The sequence below is a fragment of the Protopterus annectens genome, chromosome 1.part0, assembly GCF_019279795.1.
Source record: "Protopterus annectens isolate FY-2018-M chromosome 1.part0, PAN1.0, whole genome shotgun sequence".
In the NCBI taxonomy this organism is placed as follows: domain Eukaryota; kingdom Metazoa; phylum Chordata; order Ceratodontiformes; family Protopteridae; genus Protopterus; species Protopterus annectens.
The window spans coordinates 321,521,613-321,547,586 of record NC_056725.1 but is presented as its reverse complement, the minus strand read 5'-3'; the positions used below and the strand labels follow the sequence as shown (position 1 = coordinate 321,547,586).

Genomic DNA, 25,974 nt, shown 5'->3' with positions numbered 1-25,974 from the left:
AAGAAACGGAGGTCCACGGAAGTTTCAGAACCCTGGAATAAGGATAGTTACCAGATGTTTTCATTGGAATTAGTTACTACATATTTCTTTTATTATAACAATGCACAACATGATTCCAGACATACTTTAGGCATTGTTGTCAGGTTCTCTGATAATTTGATGCACAATATAAATGATGCTAATTTACATGATGATAGGCATGCTTTTGTTAACACTAATTTATACGATCTGAATGCTAATGTAACGCTCCCTAAGAGTATTTCTATGAAGGGAAGTGATAGTCGCATACACGTTAGTATGCCTGCTGCAGTTAACACCATTTTACATGATACGAATGCTGCTGTCAGGCTCTCTGCCAGTATTTCTGAGAGGGGATATGACAGCAGCTTACAAGATAGTATGCCTACTGCAGTTAATAGTAACTTACAGGATTTTGACTTGGTGTTACAACAAATGTGTTTTGCTGTATTCAACCTCACTGATAGGACATTTTCAAAAGATCATTACTCTGTTTTACATAAAGGTCTGAATTTCATTCCTTCTCAAAGAGCACATTTGTCAAATCTACTGCTAGACCTACGCCTGTATGCTAGGAAATTAAATCTGAAATTTTTACATAATGTAAAATCTACTTCTAACATTGATGTTTCTGATGACTCTGCTGATTCAAATATTTCTACCTCTCATGTCCCAGCACTTAGACTGAAAAGTCTTTACAATCCCAGACTATATAACTCGATACAAATGTTCATGAAAGTATGTGAGAGGGATTTCAGAAGGTTATGTTATTCCAATTCATGTAACAAATGGCATAATATTTCTATACCTGAAAGAAAAGCACCATCTGATTTAACTCATGACAAAAGCTTAAGTATAATGCGTGCTGATAAGGGGATAGGGATAGTGTTAATGGAACAAAATGTGTACATAGATAAGACAGAAAACACACTGGATGATAATGTGTTTTACCAACTAGTTGATGTTAATGCAGTCAATGAGCATTTTAATGCTATTGATAAATCTCTCAAACAGTTAGAGGCTGATAATGCTATTTTGGCAATATTGTACTTGAGGGCCTCACCAGATGCGCAGTAGCAAGCCCCACCTAAAACCCACCCCCCTGATATGTCATTCATGAATATGCATTCCCTCAGAATGTACAACAAAATGTGAAAAGAAAACAAGTGCACTGACATGTAATATGACAATAAATATAACAGTAAACTGTTACCAACATCAGTAATTGACAGGTTTTATTGCACCATAACCAGCAAAGAAATGAAACCGTCAAACATTAGCAGCAAAACACATTTCATCAGGCTTTTTTCTGTCCAAACAAATGAAACCAAAAGAGATTCAGCAAAATCAAACGTTAGCAGCAAAACACGTCATCAGGCTTTTTACTGTGCGAGAGGCATGGTTCTGACTGTTGACTTAGGTCAACTGTATTAACACTAAGAAAATGTACATGTTATGGGCGTTATTTGTTATTTTTCGCACGTTTGTAAATTCCTGAATTGTAGAGTGTGCTGTTAAAATTTCGGGTTTTCTGATTAAATAGACTGAATGACCGTAAAGTGAGATTTGCAAGACCGCTTACATTTAATTTACGTTAATATTCTCATATCATGTATGCATGAGCAAATTACATATGCCAACCGGGTTGTCACTCAATTTGCGACATGCCCATTTCTGCGCAAAACGAACTGGTGAGGCCCTCAATTACAATACCACCATTAATTCTATGGATGAATATTTATATATATCTGTTACTTTGCCAAGCTTGGGTAGACTTTTTGGAATTCCCAAAATTCATAAAGATCAAAGTAACCCTTCATTCAGACACATCATCTCTAATAAGAAGATGAAAATGGAAAAAAATAGCAGAATATCTAGATGCAGTGTTCACCCCTCTTATACAGTCCACAGCTTTTTATCTAAGAGATTCTTCAGCCTTCTTGTAAGAGCTATATAAGAAGAAAGAAATTTTATCTAATTGTATTTTTGTCACTATGGATGTGGAGGCATTGTATACAAACATTCCCCATGAAGCATGTTTAATGTATTTGAAGTTATTTCTTAACAAATACACCAGCTTTTCTACCGTTAAAGTTAATACTTTGTGCACACTTATGGAGATTGTACTTAACAACAACTTTTTCTTTTTTAAAGAAAAAATCTATAAGAAAATAAGGGGAGTGTCAATGGGATTTAAGGGAGCTCCTGCATTTGCTAACCTTGTCCTCAGTACTTGGGGACTGGAACACTTATCAACTTTGAACAGTTTTAAACATGTTATTGTGTATAAACAATACATAGATAATATCTTTTTTGCATGGGAGGGTGATGAACAGAGCCTTGATACATTTATATTTGACATGAGAAAAAGCTTGGATTTTCTTAAACTAGTAATATCTAGTCGAGGTCACTCTATCATTTTCCTAGACACCAAAATCGAGCAACTTTCTACAGAAGAATTAAAATCGGCAATATTGTACTTGAGGGCCTCACCAGATGCGCAGTGGCAAGCCTCGCCCAAAACCCGCCCCCGTGCTGTTTTGTAATCGGGCACTAATGAATATGTATTCCCTCGAAGAATCCTAATACACTGTCTGGCTTTTAGCACGTGTCTTGTGTTGTCTTCGAGAACAATTGTTTGTTTCTTATTTTAATAAAACAAAGAAATGCGTATTTATTAAATAAAAGGCATATTTCAGAAACTTGATTTTGTTCCTGCATCTGGCTGTCTGCAAAGTATATTTTCTTTTAAATTAAACGGTAAACTACATGGTCACTTTTTAGCTAATGATTTAATCGGGAGATACATTTTTTTGTTCAAAATAAAGTATATAAGCTCACTTCTTATTCTTGTCCTGACCTAGGGTTACCACCAGTTTTTGTTTAGGCTGGGCAGTCCCTTATTTGGGCAGGTGTGTCCTTGTCGGGGAGGGGGATATGAAAATGACAAGTGTCCTTTTTTTCTAAGTTCCCTTTATTAGTTGACTAAAGCTATTATTTTTGTATTTGAATCACTTACCAACCAACTAAAATTCTAAAAAGAGTGGGCTTTTATTTTAGCAAAAAAGTTATTATTTTTGTATCTGAAACACTTCAAAATGTAGCAAACAACTAAAATTCTTCAAGAGTGTGCTTTTATTTTTAGCAAAAAAAAGTCCATTAGTTTGCATTGTTTGAATGCCAAGTCAATCATGGCTCATTAGATATGCAGACCTGGTCGTCAATCATTCGCGACATGTTCACGTCTGCACGAAACGCAAGGTGAGGCCTTCAAGTACAATATCACCTTAAAATCAATAGTTTACACAAAAGAAACATATAAAAATAACTATTTGGATTTCACAAGTCAGCATCCATTTTTTATGAAGAAACACTTAATAAAGGGACAATTTATCTGCATTTCTAGGATCACCAGTCATGATAATGATTTTGTCCATGTGAGGCAGAGCCCCTCACTGACTCTGTTCAAGAGAAATCTTGACGAGTGGATGGGAGATCGTAGGTTTACCCCGGGAATCATCTCTGTATCACTGCTGGACAGAGGCACAGCAAACTAATGGGTATAGTATTCTCATCCTAAGGGGTGGTAAAAGCCACACACACTCTGGCTAGGCTTATAAATGCCCTAGGGCAGATAGCCTAGTATGAACCTATGAACCTATGAACCTATGAAACACAAGCTACCCTATTGAAACATACATTTTACATGAGACACTATCCACACACTCTTGTTAATAACTTATTTAATGAGGTAGCTATTAACAGATACACCAAACATTTACCTATTTTAAGATTTGGTTTTAAACCTTTTGTTAAGACCCCTTCTGACACTGACAGAACTCTAAGTTTTCCAATACCCATATCTAGGGATATGACACAAATTAGGCATATTTTACAGTATACCTGGGATATATTGACAGAAACAGAGCAGATTGGATCTTCTCTTGGTACATCACTCTCATTTACTTTTAAAAGATCCAGGAACATAAGGGCTTGCTTTGAAAACAGGGATAAAAATTTTATTTTAGAAACACCTAACTCTGATTCTGTAGGTACAATAATGTTTTGTTGTCATAAATGTGTTGTGTGCCCCTACATCTATTTATGCTTTGTTTATAAGTTCCCACACTGCAACTATACTGTCACTTTTTCTAGACAGTTTAGTTGTCACTTATCTTCTGTTGTATATGCTGGTATTTGTTCTTCATGCAGCAGCTTTTATGTAGGGAAAACCTCTAGAAGACTGTCAGACAGAATTAAAGAGCATTTGGGGGCTATTAGGTCTAGGAACATGAACAATGCTATTGCTAAACATAGTTTGACGTGCTAATTTTGTTAAGTTTCAGTTTTTGGTATTGGAAACAGGTTGAAGTTTTCCTTGGTAATACAGATACCTACTTGGAACTAAATGAACTTAAGTGGTAGCTACTGTTGAACTCTGAAGCTTCCCCTGGTTTAAATGAAAATATAAACATAAAATGTGTTCTGAGATGGTTCAACTGATTAATTTGCATATATTCAGTTTTACAAGTGTTCTTTTGTTCAGTTTGAATGTATACTGCTAGTTCATTGGTTAATGTATATAAGCATTAATAAGATTCTAAAGTTCTCTCATATGGTATGTATCTTAGTTTTTATCATATTGTCATTCAAATGTATTGCATTCTGAAGAAGTTCTACCACCTATAAAGAATGAAAGCTTAATTATCTGTTCTTGGTCTGCGTATTTTTATTTATTTAAATATTTAAAATTTTATCTGTTGATGCAGTTGCTTTTCATTTTATTTTTTTTTATATTTAGAAGTTCAGAAAGTATAAATATTTAAATATTGTCCTTAATTTTGGGCCTTTGTCCCACTTCTATTGTATGGCTTTGTCCAGATATCTTTCTCTGATGTTGAGAGGTATGACAAGTGTGTCAGGGCCAATCACAGTCAGCCAGAGACTTTTCAAATTGTGACATACTTGTTGCACACCACTCCCCCATGTATTGACTCTGGATCTGTCCAAGCAAGGCAAAGAGCAGTTATGCAGTGTAAGTGTGCAGAGTATCCCCCATCCAAGGTAGGCACAAGTACCACAGTGGCTTTTTATCTGTCCTTGCTTGATTTTACAGAATGTTCTGGTTTTCTGTCATATTTTTATACTGTTGATTTATGCTTATTATTATTCAGAAAGTGCCCATTGCTCTGTGTTTAAGTAGCAATGCTTTCATGACCATCAGGTAAGCTTGTCTGAGATTGTAAGATGCAAGTAAGCTTTAATAAGTATACTGTTAAAGAATTACCAGCATTGAAAGCCTTTTTGTTGTTACTATGCAGAGAATATATTGAAATGTATATGACAGTATTTGTAATAAAGGACAGGATTACAGTATTTTAAGAAGTTCATTACCTTTGTTGGAGACTTGCAGTCATCTTTGCAGGCTTTACCCATAAACTAAACAGAATGCCAATCTATCATGTGTGGTCCGTAACCTGTGAAGTAATCCTTTAAGCAATTTATCTTGAGCTTGTTTCTTGTTTGCTGTTCATTTTCTACTTTGATCATGTTTTCCCCATGAAACAAGTAAATAGTTGTTGTCAGGCAGCAGGTCTTTTTTGGATAAGAAACATTTTCACAAGTGGGGGTATCACAGAGATTGCTACTTTTAGCATGCTACTTGGTACTTTTATAAAGCTGAATATAAATTATAATTAGAACTGCAGTGCAAGGAGAAGTGGTTTGAGTTGAGTGCTGCTTGTTTTTCTTATACTTGATTTTGACTGGCATTCCAGTAATGTATTTCAAAAGCAATTTATTTTTTTCATGCCTCATAACCTTTTAGTTTCCATCTAGATATTAAGTAAGCTGTCATGCAACCAATGCATTGAAATATTTTTTTCTTCTATACTTCATTTTGTCTTGACTGGACTCTCATAATGACAGTTTGGCACCCAGGGCAGTGTATTTAATTAAAGTTCCAGTTTTTGTGGTTTTGAGTATAGCCCTTCCCTTTTCTTGTTGGCCACACCCATTCCCATTGGCCCTACCCATTCAGCTGTCTCCTGCAGCTCCCCTTTGATTTGAAGTCACCAGCCGCCACTTACGCCTACCTGCATTTTTAAGTATGCTATGTCACATTTAAATATATTTCTATTGACTGGAGCTATGGAGCACCATATTTCTTTTGGAAATTGGTGGTGGGACTGGGGACATTCATAAATGTTTCATGACTTCTCATTTAATTATTCCCCTTATTTAAGGGTGCAGGACTTCTTTCAGAATCATGGTCATTGTTTTATGTTTACACTCTCAGGGGACCACTTTTCACAACATGTAAATTGTTTTTCTTTTTAAACATATACTCCTTATGGCACATTAAATTTATAATAATTTAAGTGTAGAGAATATCACAGTCACTGAATTTCAAATAAGAACTATTAATTATAATAGCTGCCATCCTAACATATCATTGAACCTCTTTTGTTATTAATAACATTATCATGTGCACATATTTAATTTGAAAGCTTATTCTAATAATAAAAAACAAACCTACTGTCATTTGAATGTACTTATTTAATTCACATTACTATTTTTGCAATTTCACATTAGCCCTCACATTCTATTCAGTTGTCTGGGAACAAGCAAAATATTACATTAAACCTCCTCTACATGAGTTCATCCCAAACTTACAGAGGACTGTTAAGAAAACATATATTCCAATAAATTATGCCATGTACCAGTATTGCCTGTGTTTTTCCATTTTATACAGAAAGGCTTGTGCTTACACTGCTTTAAGGAATATTGTCCAGCACCCCTGCCATTCATATTGATCAAGCTCTAATGGGGTCCATTTCAAGCTTGTGGTGACAGAAAGGACAAACTGGATTTGCCACACATCACTGAGGGTGTTTTCTATGTTCTGAATATAAATCTTAATGACTGAGAAATTATTGTTGACCATATTAATGCATCCCAATCCATTTTATGTTAAGGGAGGTTAATCCCCAAATCTAGAAACTTGTTTTCTCCCTGTTGAGAAACTGCTTTCTGGTTACTCAACATATGTCCTCAATTACTATATCACACATACTCCAAGCAGATGGACAACTCAAATAATATGCATGTAGTCTGCTTATATCAGTTCATATTGCCAACAGTTCAATGTAATGTTCAACTCCTACTTGAATAGTATCAGAAGAGAATGTTGCCAAATATGGTTTTGCTTAAGCATTGTAACTTGTAACTTGCAACATGGCTGAAATATTTTTGGCAACTTGAGGGAATCATCATTCTATGCCTCACAGCAAGAGGTTCTCTGGTTCGATCCTCGGCTGGGGTGCCTTCTGTGCGGAGTCTGCATGTCCTTCCTGTGGTTGTGTGGGTTTCCTCCAGGTGCTCCAGTTTCCTCCCTCATCCCAACGACATGCTGTAGGTGGATTGGACACTCTAAATTGGCCCTAGGTGTGAGTGTGTGCATGTGTGTGCCTTCTGTGGAAGGTTGGGCACTGGGCTGGCAACTCAACACTGTAAAACTCCACTGCCAATCATGAGCAGACAGGTGATCCGCTGTGGCGACCCCTAACCGGGAAAAGCCAAAAGAAGAAGAAGATACAGCAAACAATATTCAGGCATCAGGGTGGCCACGGTGGTGCAGCAGTTAGTGTTGCCACCTCAGAGAAAGAGGTTCTCTGGTTCGATCTTCGGCTGGGATGCCTTCTGTGCGGAGTCTGCATGTCCTCGCTGTGGTTGCGTGGGTTTCCTCCGGGTGCTCCGGTTTCCTCCCACATCCCAAAGACATGCTGTAGGTGGATCGGACACTCTAAATTGGCCCTAGGTGTGAGTGTGTGCATGTTTGTGCCTTCTGTGGAAGGTTGGGCGCCTGGCTGGCAACTCAAAATTGTAAAACTCCACTGCCAATCATGAGCGGACAGGTGATCCGCTGTGGCGACCCCTAACCAGGAAAAAGCCGAAAGAAGAAGAAGAAGGGAATCATCATTCTATATCAAGAGTGCAAGATGGTGTTCCAGTTCTCTGTTATCATATCTAAACATTTAGCATGCATATTGGCTCATTCCATATAAAAGCAACTCGTCCTTAGTACCCTAAATCATTCTGCCTAGCAACTGGTCTTTTCTTCATACTAGAAAGTATCTGGTCATTCCGAACCGCATTACATATTCTATATTTTTGCAAAGCACAACACATAAATTGATTTTGCATACTTGCTGAGATAAATATCAGAACAGACATAAAGGCTCCACCATACCCTGCCCTATTTCATCTCCTGTCTATGTTTTTCTTCAATAGCAAATATCTAAATGGACTCAAGCTTTATTTTCCTGGATTTTTTTCAGATCATATAAGAAATAATGAACAAAATGAAGCCTTTGACCCAAATCATGTGCTTATTTATTGCTTTATTCCTTAAACAAGTACGTCGTCTACAGTAGATTTTGCTAGTAAAAAAAAAAACTTGAATATGTACATTGGCATTCCTTTCCAACTTCTTACTTACTCTGATAAAAACAGTATGAACCCCAGAGGTCTTAGGTTAAGCCTTTATCAATGCAGTTATCACCAAACAGAGAGGAACCTTAACATTCTTCATACAAGACCACTCAAGTGTGCATGCACACACAGTCAAAGAAAATTGATCATCACATCCCACCCTGACAAAAATGCTTTCAGAAGATTATTATTATGACAAAAGTTAGGATATTGTCTCATCTCAAGGTAAACAGTGTGAGGGTATGTCATTACACAATGTTGAGTGGTAAGGAATGGAACTGAAAGCTAGTTATGTCATTGTGATTTATATAGTGAAACTGATATTTTTCATATTGCCCCCCCCCCCCACGTCATCTGGCATGGAAGTAGGGGCTGAGCTTGTTAAGCACTTTTGCATTAGTTATTCACAGTTTGAGGAAGCATAACCATTAAGCTGAGTTTGTTGGTTATATTCACTGTTGTACTCTACTCAGGCATAGTATGACCTATGACTGTGAAAAATGAAGTGGTTTAGTTGAAGCAGAAATACACCTGTGACAAAACACAAAAACTAAATACACATATTTTTGTGTTTATTTTGACTTTTAGGAGTTCTTGCATTTCTAAATTGCAGACATGCTGATGATCATAATTTATGTCCAATTACACTTTGCTTTGCTAGCCTTTGCAATACATACATACAAACATACTTGTCAAAATGCATTCATATGAATGCTGCTTTATTGGTTGTTGATATCTGTTTGCAGTTTCCCAGTATAAATGAATGGGTATATGCCATTCACTTACACTGCTAACTGGGGATGTTAAGTGTAATGTTAGAAAGTAGAAGGGGGATCTTGGATTAGTGAGTGTGAACAGAGAGTTAGGGTTGGGGGGAGAGGCAGAGAGAGAAATTGGAGCTTTAAAATTAGATAGCAATCTGGAGATTTCAGATTAGAGAGTGACAGAGGAGTCTTATAGCTAGGGAACAATCTGGTAATTTAAATTTAAGGAATGGAGGGGTGTCTTACTGCTAGGGTGCACTCTGTGAATTTAGGTTTAAGAGGCATGAAGGGATTAATTTTAGAGTCAGGCTGCTGGGATATCGAGGTAATTTTGTAAAACTGGCCTGTAGAATGGTCATGTCACTTTATAGGATCAGGCTAGTCAGAGGTAGAGCAGTTGTTTTAGATTGTTTCATGGGTTTTGGGCTGTATTTGATACCCTGACAGTTTAGCAGTCAACACACACAAATATATAAACACATGCATACCCGTATAGCTATCCATCTACCTATGTGTAGAGAGAAAAGAGAGAGATTATATGACAGTCATTTTATTGATTCCAAATTCACTGAGCATCATTTCTTTGAACTGCATTTGTCTGAATTTTGCTTCACCAGTGTATGAGCTGTATTTTTAAGGTGTGCTTGTATCTGCCATTCACTTACACATTGTGGTTTGAGGTTAAGGGCAGGGTATATGAAAATAGTTTATGTTTAGGATGTGGGAGGGGAGTTTTAGTGTTACAGACAAACATCGGGTTTTACTTTACATAGTGGTGTGCACTTCTGTTTTGAGAATGATCAGGGAATCGTGGTCTAGGGACAGGGTTGAGATTTTATGGTTAGGCTATGATCATGGGATTTACTTTTAAAGAATAAAATAAGACTTGTTTTGGTTAGACAGAGATCAGGGATTTCTGGAGCAGGAATGGAGGTTTAGGAATAGTGTCATGGTTTGGGGGTATGTAGTTCAGTAGAGTCACATTGTGGATGAGATATGAATATTGGGAGGATCAGGGTAGTTGGAGGCAGTGTACTTGGGTTTTTAAGTTTTTGATAGGTTTTGTTGGGATTCGATGATGTTCAGTTTCTGCTTTCTCTCCCTGGGAATAGATAGCAAGAAGAATGCTAAGCAAGCGATAATGCACGACAGGATGTGTGCTAATGTGGAATTGATGTCTGCCCACGGGTGTTGTGAGGCCCTACACCACAGGCAGAGGGCCTCTACACCCCTGGAAGGGCATTAATTACACATTAACAAACACCCTAGAGGGCACTATTGCACTTAGACAATGGACTTGCTGTAAAATTGTTGTGTTTTACTTGCTTATTTATTTTTCTAAGGACTATATTATTCTTTTATATATATTTTTAATGTAAAATTGTTCTTCTAGCTACTGTTTCAAACTTGCTGTAGTATATGTTAATGGTGCTGGAGGAAGCATTTTACATCAAATATTCATACAAAATAATATAGTCCTTTAAAAAAAATAAGTGAAACACAACAGTTTTACACACAGACCATTTTCTGTCCCATTCACACATGCACAGTATCTTCTGCTTTCACGCACATGCATACATATACACAAACAAACAGACTCCTCTGCTTTCATTCATACACACATTCACTCACACAAGATCTCTCACTCTCTTTCTCAATCTCTCAGTCTCTAACTGCTTTCATACACACATTCAGTCTCACTCTTTCTCGAACACTCTCACAGGCAGTGTCCTCTGCTTACATACATGCACTCACTCACATCACACATCACTCTTGCTTTCTCTCTCACTCTCTCCATCCTTCTTTTTCTCTCTCACATTCACACACACATGCAGGTAGAAAGGTAGAAACACACACACACACACACACACACACACACACACACACACACACACACACACACACACACACACACACACACACACACACACACACACCATTGCTTTCTTTCTCGCTTACTTACATACATGCATACACTCTCACACACATGCTGCATTTTCTTTTTTTTATATTTTACACTCACTAAACAGCAAAACTGCTGCTTAGCGAGTGTAAACTAATGGCTTGCTTACTCTCAGTGATATGCACGCATACACTCACACACAGACATAAACACACACACACACACACACACACACACACACACACACACACACACACACACACACACACACACACACGTAAGCACACACGCATACTTATCTTTTTCTCTTCTTTTTAATATTTTACACTTGCTAAACAGCAAAACCACTATTTAGTGAGTATAAAATAATGGCGGACGTTCTGTTTCTTCAGTCCGACCTCCAGAGTGGCTTGATAAGCAGCTGTGAAGCGGCAGACTCATTCTTCTCAGCAGGCATTACTTGCACATTAATGCCCTGCTGGAGAAAGCTTGTTCTCCAGTCAGGGTATTGATGTACAGTTTGTCCATTGTCTAAATACATTTAAAGGATCTTACATGGTACCTTATTACAAAAAAGTAATTTTTTGCTAACTTCCTTTTCCGTAAACATCATAATAAAATTCATATAGAATAGTTAAGTATCACTATTAAATTGCAGGCATCTTTTCAAGATGAATTGAACTTATGGTAACTGCAGCGTTTTCACATTGTTGGTTATTTTTAAGGGAGGATAAACAGTCATATGTTATGTTTTAAGTTGAAATCTGTAACAGAATGTATCTTTTGTTTGGCATGTCCTTGAACTCCCGGAGTTCAGTTATTCTAAGAGAGTCGGGATGACCTGTCAGTTTCAAGAATGCATGTGCATCGTAAAGGTTTATTCAGTGAGTATATTCTTGTATGAATTAATAATTTACAAAAAATGCCAGCTGTCTGGACTTCAGAACGCCTTCTTAATCTAACTTATATGAATGCTAGATGCATGAGTCTGAATTTTATTTTTTTTTAGTTGTAATGTTTGAAACTATACAAATGTAATGCATACAAATGTAATGCATTTTGTTGTAATATTCTTTAATGTTACAGAGTAATAACTTCAACAATTAGCCATCATCCAGTGGTACATAACAAAAATTGCTCCATGCAGTTACTAAAACTCTATTGTTGGTAGATAAGTAAAATGATTAATGATGTATTTAAGCAATAACATAAAACTGGCTGTAAGTCATTTATTGTTTAATCCATGGTTGATATAGTTTTGTTATAAGGGCAAGTATATTGTTTGTGTAATAATGTGTAGTTGTATTTTTCTTTGTTTTATGTGCTTATTTGTACAGTATTAAACAGACTTGTGTTTCTGATTTATATGCTTGAGGTTGTGTTATTGTCTTTAAGGCTTGAAAGATACATTATAGTTTGCAGAACATTTTTATTTAATGTTGTTGACTGACCAATTGCTGCCTTAATATAGCAGTTTAGATTACAATGTAATTTTTTGTGACAGGCACAGGTAATTCTGAAATGAAGCCTTCACGAAATCTAATTTTCTGTTGCTGCAATCATCCCATTTGTCAGCACTATATTAATTGCAGAGTTAATGCATGCCACTACATTTGTAATAGTCCCAGAAATGGCTGATTCCACAAAGCACTGTGCATTGTTTTACTGCACAGCAGTTCCAGTTTACATGGATGATCATTGCTTGGATAACTATGTAGTAATGTATTTTTAAAGTACCATTGTCAGTATTGCTTTGTTTGTTTTTACTACTTTTCTGACACTGGTGTCACCTGCTTTGTAGACAGAAGATTATACATTAGCCTTTACTGATCACTGATTTTCATGTATGAAGAAATTGTCTCCTAATCTGAATAATTTATGTAGAAGCAAACTTCAAACATCTTGCATTCAAACTGGAATGATTTTAGATTTATTTTTGCTAGTGATAGAACAATACTAAATTTGACAGCTGTAATAACTTAAATTTACATATGAAACACTTTGTCTGCTTCTACTTCAACTACTTAATGTTTTTTCTTTAATTTTAATACAGTTGTAGCAGTGCATTTAGCATTGTATTCATTGCATTTAAATCAGTAAAACACATGCTCAGCAATTCAGTTGGCATGTTTACAATTGGTTTATATTTTTATGAAGTTTATCCTTTATCGTTATTATTATTATTATTATTATTATTTATTTATTTATGTATTTGTTTGTTTATTTATTTACATTTGTTTACCGGGAAATTCCAACTGGACACAGGTCAGTTTTCAGCAGAGGCCCATGGAAAAAAGCTCCACAGAACAATAAATGAGCAGCAGAGTACATGAAGAACAATTGACTATACATACAATAGGAAATAATACATACTGCAGCAAACATTAGATACACATACAATATGAAACATAGTCATGAACAGATATACCAATATCTAGCTAGAGGCTAGGAATAAAGGTAGGATGTATATACAGATAGTACTATGGATACTGTCCTAAACTCATATACCCAAATCTTATAATATACAAATATTGCACTAAACTTAAGCAGATATAAACCAGAAACTCTACACGAAGGTGGAACAAGCTAGAAGGGGAAATGGGATGGAAGGGGAAGATAGAGGAGTAAGAGAGGAGACTGAGTGATTAGTATACGTGGTAGTGTGAGGAAGCTAGGTGTAAGTCAGTTGGATATGTATTTTGGAGTTGAGATGAAGTGAGGTAGTTAAGCATGTTATAACAGGTCTGAGAGATTGTGTGAGGAGGGAAAGGGAGGGTAAAGGGTGAGCCAGAGCCTGCAGAGGAAGGAATGCAATGATCAGACTGTGTGAGGCAGGGTGGCTAGGGGAGGGGAGAGGAAGGGGAGGTAAAAAGGAGGGTTACTAGTTGGGATTGGTGTATAGGCATAACCAGAGACTTTTTAAGTGAGTTTTTAGTGCAGTCTTGAAGTGATTGCAAGAAGGCAGTGTGGTTATAGAGGGTGGAGGGGGGATTGTTCCATAATCTGGATATGACACAGAAGAATAGTGCTTCTCCCACCGAGTTCTTTGGTTTGGTCACTAGTAGTAGATTTTTGCTACTCGAGCGAAGTGGTCTAGTGGATCAGTAGGGCTGGAGAATGTTTTGAAGGGATGGGACTTTAAGAGGATTGTTAACTAACTTGTGGGTGAGATAGAGTTCATTTAGGTGCAGAAGTTGAGGGAGTTCAAGCCAGTCAACTTCTCTAAGTGAGATACAGTGGTGGCTGCGATAAGATGCACCAGTTGCAAACTTATCAATTGTATTGTAGCAAGCCATGAGCTTGTTTAGGTCTGTTTGTCTAAGGAAGGTAAGTATAGGAGAGGAGTAGAGTAAAGTGGAGATTAGATGGGAATTAGCAGTAGAAATTCTGGCTGTCTTGGTGAGGAATTGTTTGTTTCTGTACACTGTGCCTAGTTTTTTGTGAACCTTTTTTACTTGCTGATTTGGATGCTTCTGCTTAATGATTGAACGTATTCCTGTGGGTAGTGTTGTATGTTCAATAGTCACACTAATTGCTTTGTCCAATCAGCATGCACATATTTGATTATACATTAATTTTCCTTCTATAAATCTGCTACATACAATGGTAGTACTTATGAAATATGGTACAAAAAAAAAACAGAGTAAAAATACATGTAACCAGTAAAGCTTTAAAGTACTCTATAAAGAAGCAAGCATTAAAATACATTTTCAGATTTTTGCTCCTGTCAGCTAAAAAGTGGGCTAGAAGTAGCCTATGCAAATGCAGCAATATGTTGTTGATGTATTTTATTATAATTATTATTATCACTATTTCACCGTGCTATGTTATTATTGTAATTTCATCTCAAAATATATAATAATCTCACTGTTTCCATATTTTATTGCAATATTCTGTTTTATTATATATCATTGTCTTGCAAAAAAAAAGAGAAGACTGTTTGGTGCTCAGCACTGCAGAGCTATTTTGAATGCATTTTGTTGGAACACCTAGCATTCCTGAAAAGGTGCTGATAGAAAATTGCATTTAACATCTCAGACCTTAATGTCCCAAACTGAGATTCATTAGCTGGGTTCATTTCAATGGGCATGGATTTCTGACTTGTTACATTTTTAGTGACCACTTGATATCACTTTTGTTATTCATGATGGCCAGTATATTAACTCAGTGGTCAACATTACTTGCATAACATTTCCAAACTCAAGGGAATCTGTACTTACCTCTGATCATCAGCTGTTTGAGGTTTGCTTGAATTTCTGTATATACTTTGCTTTCTTATCACCTTCAAGAACAAGTTGTTGGACTGCTTACTTAAAATGTCAATATTTGTTGCATTTCTTTTGCTATAGGGTTGAGACCCTCAGCTGAGAGGATTGTAAATGGACCAGTTTCCATACCAAGTTAACAAATAAATAAAGCAATCCTTGAATTTTAAGGTTAGAGACAGAGGTAGCCACTAAGAATATCGTAACACATTTCTAAAGGGTTGTGCCATATGAACCTTGGAGAAGTCCCACATCCATCGTGTTACAACAATGTATTTAATGAGAGTCATGCTTTTATTTGCTATTCTTAGAAATGACTGGAAAGGATAAATCTTGCTGGAATGTCCACTAGCGATGTCAGATTTCCTCCAATTTCCCACTGAGCTGATAGCTGCACAGAGAGCAGATAATGTAAATGCTAGACTGAATACTTTCACTGATTTAGTGTGTCAGAGTCTGTAAGACATGTCAGAAAAAAAAAACAGTTACTGCATCACATCACGTATCCCCAAGAGTTTAGCTGCTAAAAACAATGTTTATAAAAACAGCAAAAAAATCTGCAGGCTACCCAGTCTCAGCACAATCAAACAGTAATGGTATCCCATCAAAATAAAGTCTTGAGAATAAGGTAGAAAAATATGAAAGCAGCAAAAGCAGAAAAAACTGAGACCAATTTGATTGCAGCTAATCTCAAACACACAGCTAAAAACAGCACTCTCCAAAGCCAAAAACACTACTTCCATGGGACCGGACTACATCCCAGGCTGCGTCTTACACAAACTCCAAAATGAGCTAACCCCCCCACCTAAAATCCATGTTCAATCAAAGCCTCACAACAGGCTATGTGCCCACAGAATGGCACACAGCAATGGTTATCCCACTCCACAAAGGAGGAACTGCCACAGACCCCGGGAACTATACACCTATTAGCCTGACAAGCCTGGTCTGCAAGGCCGTGGAGCGTCTTATCATGGAACTCATAAACAAAGACATTGGTAAGCTCCAAACTCTGTATGCTACCCAATTTGAATTTGTAAAATGTAGGCCATGTCTCCTAAACCTGTTAGACTTCTTTGAAACAATTACTAAGGCCATAAATGAGGGCAAGGTAGTCCACACAGCCTACTTGGACCTGGCTAAAGCCTTCAACACTATCTTTCATTCAGGAATCATAGATAAACTCATCAACCTTAACATAAACCCTTACATCATGAGATGGGTGGCCAACTGGCTCACAGACAGAACCCACATGGTAAGAGTTGCAGACTGCAGGTCCGACTCCAAACCATTGACAAGTGGTGTACCCCAGTTTCAGTCTTGGGAGCCCTCCTGTTTGATATATACTTCTCTAAAGTGCAAGCAAACACCAAGGGTCTATGGCTAACCAAGTTTGCAGACGACTGCAAACTAGGTGCCATTATCGATTCCCCTACTGACGTAGACATCCTGCAAAAGGGTCTCACCGAGACAGACACCTGGTGTCAACATCATGGCCTCAGGTTAAATGCCAAAAGGTGCATTGTTATTCCCTTTGGTAAAAACACTGTACCCATGAAGTACCAAATAGGGGGGAAGTTCACTTAACACAGAAAGTGTGATAAGAGACCTTGGGACCCAAGTGGCTAGTAACCTCTCCTTTGATAACCACATTGCCACACTAGTCAGAAAATCCTTCTACGTGGCCCACCTAATCACAAAAGGGTTTGCATCGAGGAATAAGGAAGTCATCGTTTCCCTCCACTCATCACTCATCAGACCTCTCATTAAATACAATGCCCCATTTGGATTGTACCTCACAAGACACCTACAACAACTTGAGAGGCCCCAAAAGTACCTCACCAAAAGGATTTCTGGCCTCAAAAAATTACTCTATGACAACCAGTTCAATAAACTCAAACTCTACTTGGTGGCATACCGCTTACTCTGAAGAGACCTCTGTCTAACATACAAAGCTATGTCAAACCCGGAATTGCTACACATGCTCCACTTGAAGAAATCCCAATCTCCCCGAACCACATGCTCTATGGACCTAAATCTCACTACAACAATAAATAGGAAATGCTGGCTGGATAGATTCTTGTCCTAGAGACTTCCCATGCTCTGGAACAAAATTCCAATCTACATTAAGTAGAGCTCATCATTAGCATTATTCAAGAAAAACCTTGATAAGTGGATGGGTGATAGGAAGTTCACCCCTGGGACAATGTCTGGAGCACTGCTCAATAGAGGGACAGGAATTTAACAATACATGGGTTGTGGAAGCCTATACACTGTTGGCTAGGCTTGCTTTGGCCCTAGGGCCGATAGCCTAGTACCTACCTATGAACTTATGAACCTATAAAGGAATGTAAAATATCAAAATGAAGTTTTCTTGGAAGAGAAACAAGTTTAATTTGATTAAAGGAAGGAATATGGAAGAGTAAGGTGAGCAACTTCTTAAACAAACTCTTCCAATAGCGTCCAGCCTGTTACTAACAAGACAGAGAAGGAGAAGGAGAGGGAGAGTACATTTTTAACTGCCCCTACCCTACTGACCATTGCAACAACAAATCGTCAAAGTACAGAGTCATGCCTGCAAGAGACATATTACTCCTCCCTCTTATAGAGAAATTAAAAATATTCCAGGATTTTCTACTTGAAACAATTAAGAAAATAATAGTGTTGTTATGTATTCATGCTTCCTGTCCAGGACCTATCATCCTCATAATCCTTGCACATACCAACCAACCCCTCAATATAAATTTGCACTGTTTTGACACCATCCAAGGATAGACGTCTTCATACCCACATGTGTGGACATAAAGTAGCAGGATAAACAAAATACCATCATTCTCATCAGAGATACAAGTAGAATGAGAGTTTTTTCTATCAGATATCCCCACCAGTAGCTTCTACGATGCCCTGACTAATAAAGATTCATCAGACATGGAGAACTTGCAAAGTGAATGGGCTGATTATAAATATGTGTAGACATTCATAACCATAATGTCTTCAAGTCACAAGGGATTTAAAATGTATGTAGGTTTGTACAGGGAAAAAAGGCACTACTAAACAGTCCAAACAAATGAATCATACACGTGGATCCTGCTTTTGCTTTTCACATACAGGTAGCCATTGGTGTGTTCCTTCTCTTGCTGTTGGGTTCTAGTTTGAAAAGCTGGCTTATTACACTCCTTATCCAAGAACAACTGACTTACAGATATTAGTATCCTTTCTTCTGGTAGGTTAGAATGCAGCTATCTGTTTAATGGTTATTTGTAACTCTGTTAATGTTAGGGATTTTAATGCCACTGTCAGAAGCCGTGAACTTAAATGTTAGTTATGTTGTTGTTGTTGTGTCTTTCGGCTTTTCCCAGCTAGGGGTCACCACAGCGGCATTCTTCTTATAGATATTCATGCACTGCTGTTTTATAAAGGATCTCTCAACTTCTGTCTGAATAACCCCGAAAACAGGAGTGGAATATCATGGAATGTAAGGCTAGCCGTCAAGGCAGTGACTCCTGGGTTCTATAACTACACTACCAGAATATTATTTTGTATTCTGTTTACTGCCTTCTTGTTGATTTTGCAGCATTTTATTTCTCATTTTATCTACCCTGTGTGTCATGTGTTTAATTTAAAAATATGACCTGATTATATTGGGGAGGGTGGTTAATGCAATGCTGGACTTATGGACTGATACGCCACACATCTCAAAAGATTAGCATTCCAGGTGCAGATACGCACTGTTTTATAATATGAAGAGCCTAGGTTTAACAGATGTATAAAGATTTACCTTCATTTCAACTATCATACATTCCTTCAGTAGACTTAGATTACATCATGGTTATTGCTAGTCTATTCTCATTTGCAAACAAGGTAAAAATAATTTTGTGTACTTTAATAGACCACATAGGTGTTGATTCAAACATGCTTCAGGAATGGGAGAAAACAAATGTCCAGCAGACCCTTTAATCTTAAGTAGGTACTTATCCAGATAGATTGGAAGACTGGAGGGCTGTCTCCCTAGCCAAAATGTATGTCACAATCCTGGCTGCTAATCCCTTTACATAGTTCCTGCAAACAAGCTAGATATGTACCAGGCAGACATAACTCTGATCTCTTAGGAGCTATAATCTCCCTTCTACAAATCAAGTAGTACAGCTTCAGTGTCACTTTTGGGATATCTGTGTCCTTGACAAGGCAATTGTTTCCCTTAAGTAGGGACATAAATAGGCTGTCAGGGGAAAAGTAAGGTTTCCTTCTCCCCTTATATTGATTATCAGAATACTGTACAATGGATTTCTGGCACTAATGCAAAAAAAAATTAATTTCTGAACCACCTGGCATAGAAGAAGGGGATATGACAGAGAGACTTAATTTCATGTAATGTTTCTAATCTCTAGCAAGATGGACCAACCTGAGCCATAATATACAGGGCTAATTACATGCCAGAATGGAGATGAGAATGTTCTAATTTGCTGACTATTGTCTCTCATTAATGCCAAATGTAAGAAGAAATATAGTCAATTTCCAAGATTTGGTGCCTTGAAAGATCAGCCAGAAGAATGTCAGGCTTTTAATCTGAGAGTCCAGGGTTCAAGTCCCTGTTCGAACATCTGGATCTTGCTGCTACCTCATGCCAATCAAAGTAGCTTCTTGCTCTTCTTTAACACTAATCTAGATGAGGAGAGGGGTATCTGTCAATTCTCCTGTAGGCTGCCTGCATATATTCTTATTCACAGAGGAAAATTACTTGGTATTGTTGTGGAAGTGTTCCTAAAGCTCTTCTAAACTGATCGGCTAGTATGAGCCAATAATTCTGCATGATGTCAAAGTTTTACCTTACTTCAGGGATAAAGATCAATGCACTGAAAAATGAGCTTCGTGGAACTAGCATTGCAGCTAATAATCTCTCTGCTGGTAGTTAGTCTCTCCACTTGCACAGTACATGTCGGCCCTGAAAATATTTAGATATTTGGTTGCATAGTAGAATCCCCACAATGCTTGATCTAAACTGGAGACTGAACTACAGAGGGATCAATTATTATCATGGGAAAAACTGCTAGATATTTTATACTTCTCACTGTTTGGGAGAATAAACATACTGAAAATGTTTATTTTTCAGTGTAAGGTCATATGCTCCAGCATATATCCCTCAACAAATTCTAATAGGCCTATGGCAACCATCTCTCCTTTGGGTCATAGTAAAACAGCCCTGATAAATTGTAACTCATTCTTTGTACATAGCTGGTGCAACTACTATTCACTTCAAGTAATACACTGCTGACACCATCACTTGTAAGATCAAAGCTGTTAAGCAACTAAAAATGTTCAGGATAGAGGAGTGATGTTGGACTTTAATAATTCCATTATGGAATAACCCTCTGCTAAAAGAAAAAGATGAGTTCCTTACCTGTGACCTCAGTGGAAGAAGGCAAACATCCCCTCACTAGAACATCTGTTAAACATACAGGGGGAAAAAATCACTGAAATCATTCACTCATTTATGGATGTTCATTCATTCATTTTTTTCATTCATTCATTCATTCATTCATTCATTCATTCATTCATTCATTCATCCAGTCAGTTTTGACTACTTGTTTAAGTAATTTCAGGGCCACTGGGCAGCTGGAGCTTGTCCCAGCACTCAGTGGGCACAAAACATAAACACTCATCCTGAATATGGCGATAACCCATCACAGGATGCACACAAACACACCTATGTACTTGCACATCAATCCTCAAAAGAATTTAAGCTTTGCAATGCAAATTTTTTGAAATTTCTACAACTGTGTTATGTCATTTTAAAATCTCTGATAAGGGCCATCATGGTGTAGGAATTAATCTAGTTTTTAGGCTAGGCTTGCATCTCTGCCACAGCAACCAAAGATGCCCAGAAAATAAAAACAATTCAGGTTTACTCTGTGCTCATGGGCTGTTGCTGTTTACTACATTGATAAAATAACTTAAACTCACTGTTGATGTGAAAGGCATCACAACAGTTGAAAAATCAGTAACCTCAATAAAATATTTGAAGTAACTCCTAGATTTCTATGAGAAAATCCTACTCTTGACTAATGTGTGCTACTAGATCCAATAAAACACAAATGTCTCTAGGATACACTTCAGAACAACTCTGTGCTGGTTATTGATTTAAAGTAGAGTTCATCCTTGTTCAAAAGAACCTTGATCATTGGATGAAAAATTGCAAGTTGACCCATTGCCAGGCTCCCATGTCTCTGATACACAGAGATCAAAAGTAAGTAAATTAATCTCCAACAAACATACCCTGCCCCCACAGACACATAACCCTTAGCTACCTTATATAGGCATCCAATGAACTCTGGGACAAAACTGTGTTGGGTTGCATGACTAGGCTTCCAAAGACACTTGTGGTCATTAGCCTAGCATGAACCTATGAACCTAAGTATATAACTATCCTCACAAACTGTGGCAGTGCTCAAGGGTAAAGAAGTCAAGAGTATTTCCTGAATATAATATAACAAATTCTATAGAGATATTTGTGTTGCTATGTTGCATTATGGATGGTATTTGAACATCCCATATCAGAAGAGACAAAGGCTAATAAAGGCTTGTCATAGATGTAGCCTTTTGCTATAACCTCTCTCTTTTTTCATAGCCATACACCTGAAAATCTTGTCAGTGTTAAATTGTCAGGTATGGGCTGTTATGTTAAAATGCCAGTCTGACATATACTTTGCACAAAGAGTGTTTCTTCGAGCCATATTCACTATTAACTCTTGTAGCAGGCGCACTATCTTTTCTCATTGCCTAGTTGTTTATCTCAGATAAATGTGCAGACATTTTATGTTATTTTGTAGTTGTTATTGTCTTTTTCACCATTAAGACACCTGATATTTACATGAAGGATCTGCAGTTAGTATTGCATAATCTGTTGTTCATATAGTGAGTTGTTTTTTGATTACTGTAAATTTTTTGATGATTAAAAAAGTTTGCTGTTAGTATATCTATAATACTTTTACATGTGACTTACTATTTTCTGAATGTGTTTAATACCCTTTTAGTGATAAAAGTTTAAATGTGAAAGCTTGTTAACGGTCCTGAATTGTATTGTATTGACTAAGGGCTTCTTTGCTTTCTAATGACTTCATTTCTTTATTTTCTTCAATATAGATGTAGTAAGTAATTTCAAATTTGAATGGATCTGAAAAAATTGAATCTGATCATAGATTGGCAGGATTCATGGTAAGTGGATTTTTTTTTGATATAGCCAAATGCATTAAAAGTCGAAGTATAGAAACATCTGTGTCTTTCACATAAAGTTGATGTCCTGTTCCAGATATTAATTGAACAAATAAATGCTACAATAGTTACTAGCCAGGAAAAGTTCATTTCAGGCATATAATCTATCATATAGATAGACAGAAAGATAGATTATGCAGTTTGCAGTAAGAGACAGATAACTATATATTTATATATTGACAAATTTAGAGTACATTTGCATTTACTTTAGGGAGGAAGGTCATTGTTTGGCAGAAGTCAGATGTGTTTTGTTTATGGTTAGGTATGGGTAATAATATATATTTTAGCTCGTATCATGAAATCATTTGCATGTATATTTAAAAGGTGTAAGTTCATTCTTGCTATGACTTCATTGAGGAGGTGATTCCAGGAAGCTAGGCGCAGTTTACAGAAGGATTTCCCCTTTTGTCATTTTAAAATGTGGTCCAAAAACTGAACTACTATTGTCCTGGGAGGCTATATGGTCAAAGTTAGGTTCTCTGATTGAGGTTTTTAAATGGTGGTCTGTTGCCAAGATTACTAAGTGTAAAATGGCACGCACTTAGAGATAGAATTGCTGTGCTTTGGATATGTAGCCATTTACATTTTTATAAAAGATTGTAGTGGTATCGCTGTCAACTAGAAATGCAAATCTGAAGATTTTTTTCAGCAACTTGGGAGTTTGTGGGTGTTGGCATCACAGTGAGAGACAGAAGGAGATGTAATTCTCGACCCAGTGTTGGGATTCAAGGAAGAACTTGCTGAATCCCTTTTCAGTGAACTCAGCTCCACGAACCTGAGACTGTTAAGAGACTGCAGTCTACTGTATTTTGAAATCAAATGTGGAAGTGTGAACATGTGATTGTAAGAAGTGTAACTTATCTATGTGGAGTTAAGCAGTTCAAGTTAAGTGAAGATGAAACGTTTAGAAACGTCATAATCAGACCAATGAATGCATAACTGCAATTATTTCACTGGCATTCTGCAAGCAGACTAGCAGCGTGCAAATCTGTTAGCTGTCTGAAATATAAGAATGGCATTATGGCTATGGAACTTACATGTTATTGTAAAAACCATAAGTAGCAGGATGTTAGGATTCAATTAGCTAAAGTCCTTTTAAATACTATATCATGAGTCTCAGCAACCCCTTTCTTCTGAGGCACAGAAAGCATTGGAGCTTAAATTCTTTAGGTGATGGGAAAGTATTAACACTTGACATTTGGGGTATTGTCTTTATTTGAATATCAAGATTCAGATAGTCTTGATTTTGGCTAACTCAAGGATTTATGAAAACTGCCAAAGGTGGTGGTGTAGACCATAATACAAAGAATAAACTGAGAAAAAATATGATGCTTTTTTTATTGATCATGGTTGGGAGCAGCATTATGATGAAATCTTGAAAATTTTATATGCCAATTATTTAAAGCCTTTTCTTCAGCAAAAGTTGAAATCCTTGACATATTCTCCATTATGTATACAATATTTATGATGCTTTGTGCATCAATTCCTTTAAAGTATAATTCAAAACAGACATAAAAGATGAAATCCATTCAGCACTGGAAGTGATTCCTTTGACAGGATTTTAAGAATCTGATATTTTGTCTAGGGTGTACTACATATTTTAAAACTGCTAGTTCTCTATGTAAGAATATTCTGTAACAGAGTCACATTGTCACTCACTGACTGCTATACTACCTTTAAGTAAAACATTTCTCTAACACCTAGTGAATGTCCTGTTAGAAGGTATGTAGAAAATATCCAAAGATTAGTAAAAAAAAATCTATAATACAAAATGGACACATAAACCACATTTACGTTTTTAAGAATATTTATTCAGGTAAGAATTTATCATCTCTTCAGACGCAATCAAAAGAGTAAGTTATTTCTCAGTCTCATGATGTATCTATCACATATATCAGCTTATACTATTATTTTATGAGCTTTTCATGCAAATTGCTTATTACTTTGTCATCTGCTATTTCTAATCATTTAATAATTCTATTGAGAAAAAGTGTTTCCAGTTTTTTTGCCTCCATCATATCTTGGAATAAATGCTGTATTGTAAGTAATGGTATATTGAACCTTACTGTCACTTAGTAAGACTTGGATACATTTTGTTTAATCTACAAGCTTAACATTTTGTTGGTGCCCACTAAGCAGCAAACATTTAATCCATTATTAATAAATCTGAAACTACTGAACATCACATATTTAGTAAATATACAACATACAGGTTTTTGTATTATATATAATGAAATTGTTGCTAGTAATAATATGATTTCTTCTGCCTGCTTTTTGACAGACCAACTCTTCAAATCACCATCAGTTCTGATTAAATGCTCCACTATATTCCAGTGATAATTAAACTTTCTAATCATTATCATGTTGATATGAACTTGTGTTTTAGTGAGGCTTGTTTACTACAGTTGTTACCATTCCTATGCTTAAAGGGGTCTACTTGAGGTAAACAATATGACTACTCCTCAATATGTTGGCATATTCAAAGACTAGTGTATGACATTAAATATCAGAAACATGTCTTTAAGCGGAACTCATTGAGTAGACCAAAATTCCAATTACCCGAATTTCATATAATGATTTCCTGGAAAACAGACAGTTGGCCAACATGAAAAAAAAAACATATTGAAGCATGTCAAACCCAGTCAAGTGGGGGGCTTCAATCCCACAACCCCTAATGCGGGGGCTGTATCCCCACACCACCCTAACTAAAAATACCAACTCCAAGATTGCACTATAGTGGGGAAAGGGCAAATTTCCCCACTTTAGCCAACTGCCTGTTTTCCTGAAAATCTTTTCTGATGATATGAAAGTTTGTTAAAGTCAGGTATTTTTGCTGTCATCTCAATTATTTGACATTTGGATACGTGGAATTTCAGTCTACTCAAGTAGACATGCTTAAAGACATGTTCCTGACATTTAATGTTATAAACTATTCTTTGAATATGCCAACATATTGAGACGTAGTCATGTTGTTTATCTATGTAGAAATCTTATTGCCATATCTCCAAATTATGTGACTTTAAGCTGTTTCATGCTGCATTGCCTATGAATAGCATTCATTTTTTTTCGATAATCATTTTTATTATTTTTCAAAACCATAATACAATCCACACACTATTTACATTATGTACAAAATTGCTTCCAATGGTTAGCTCCATATCATATGTCAACATCATGCATTAACAATAGATACCTTACTAATCAGGTAGAGAAAAAAAAAAAAAACGAAAAAACTAAAAGAGAAAAATAGTAACAAACCAAAGCC

At 36.7% G+C, this 25,974-nt stretch overlaps 1 protein-coding gene across 2 annotated transcripts in view; it reads left to right on the top strand.

The window, feature by feature from the left end:
- LOC122792207 (leucine-rich repeat and fibronectin type III domain-containing protein 1-like protein) overlaps positions 1 to 25,974 on the top strand; it is a 2,814,387-nt gene that overhangs the window by 1,791,814 nt on the left and 996,599 nt on the right. For both annotated transcript variants that reach the window (XM_044059954.1, XM_044059944.1), the window contains exon 5: positions 22,581 to 22,652. The gene's annotated coding sequence lies outside the window, so the exon portion shown is untranslated. The remainder of the gene's footprint in view (positions 1 to 22,580; positions 22,653 to 25,974) is intronic.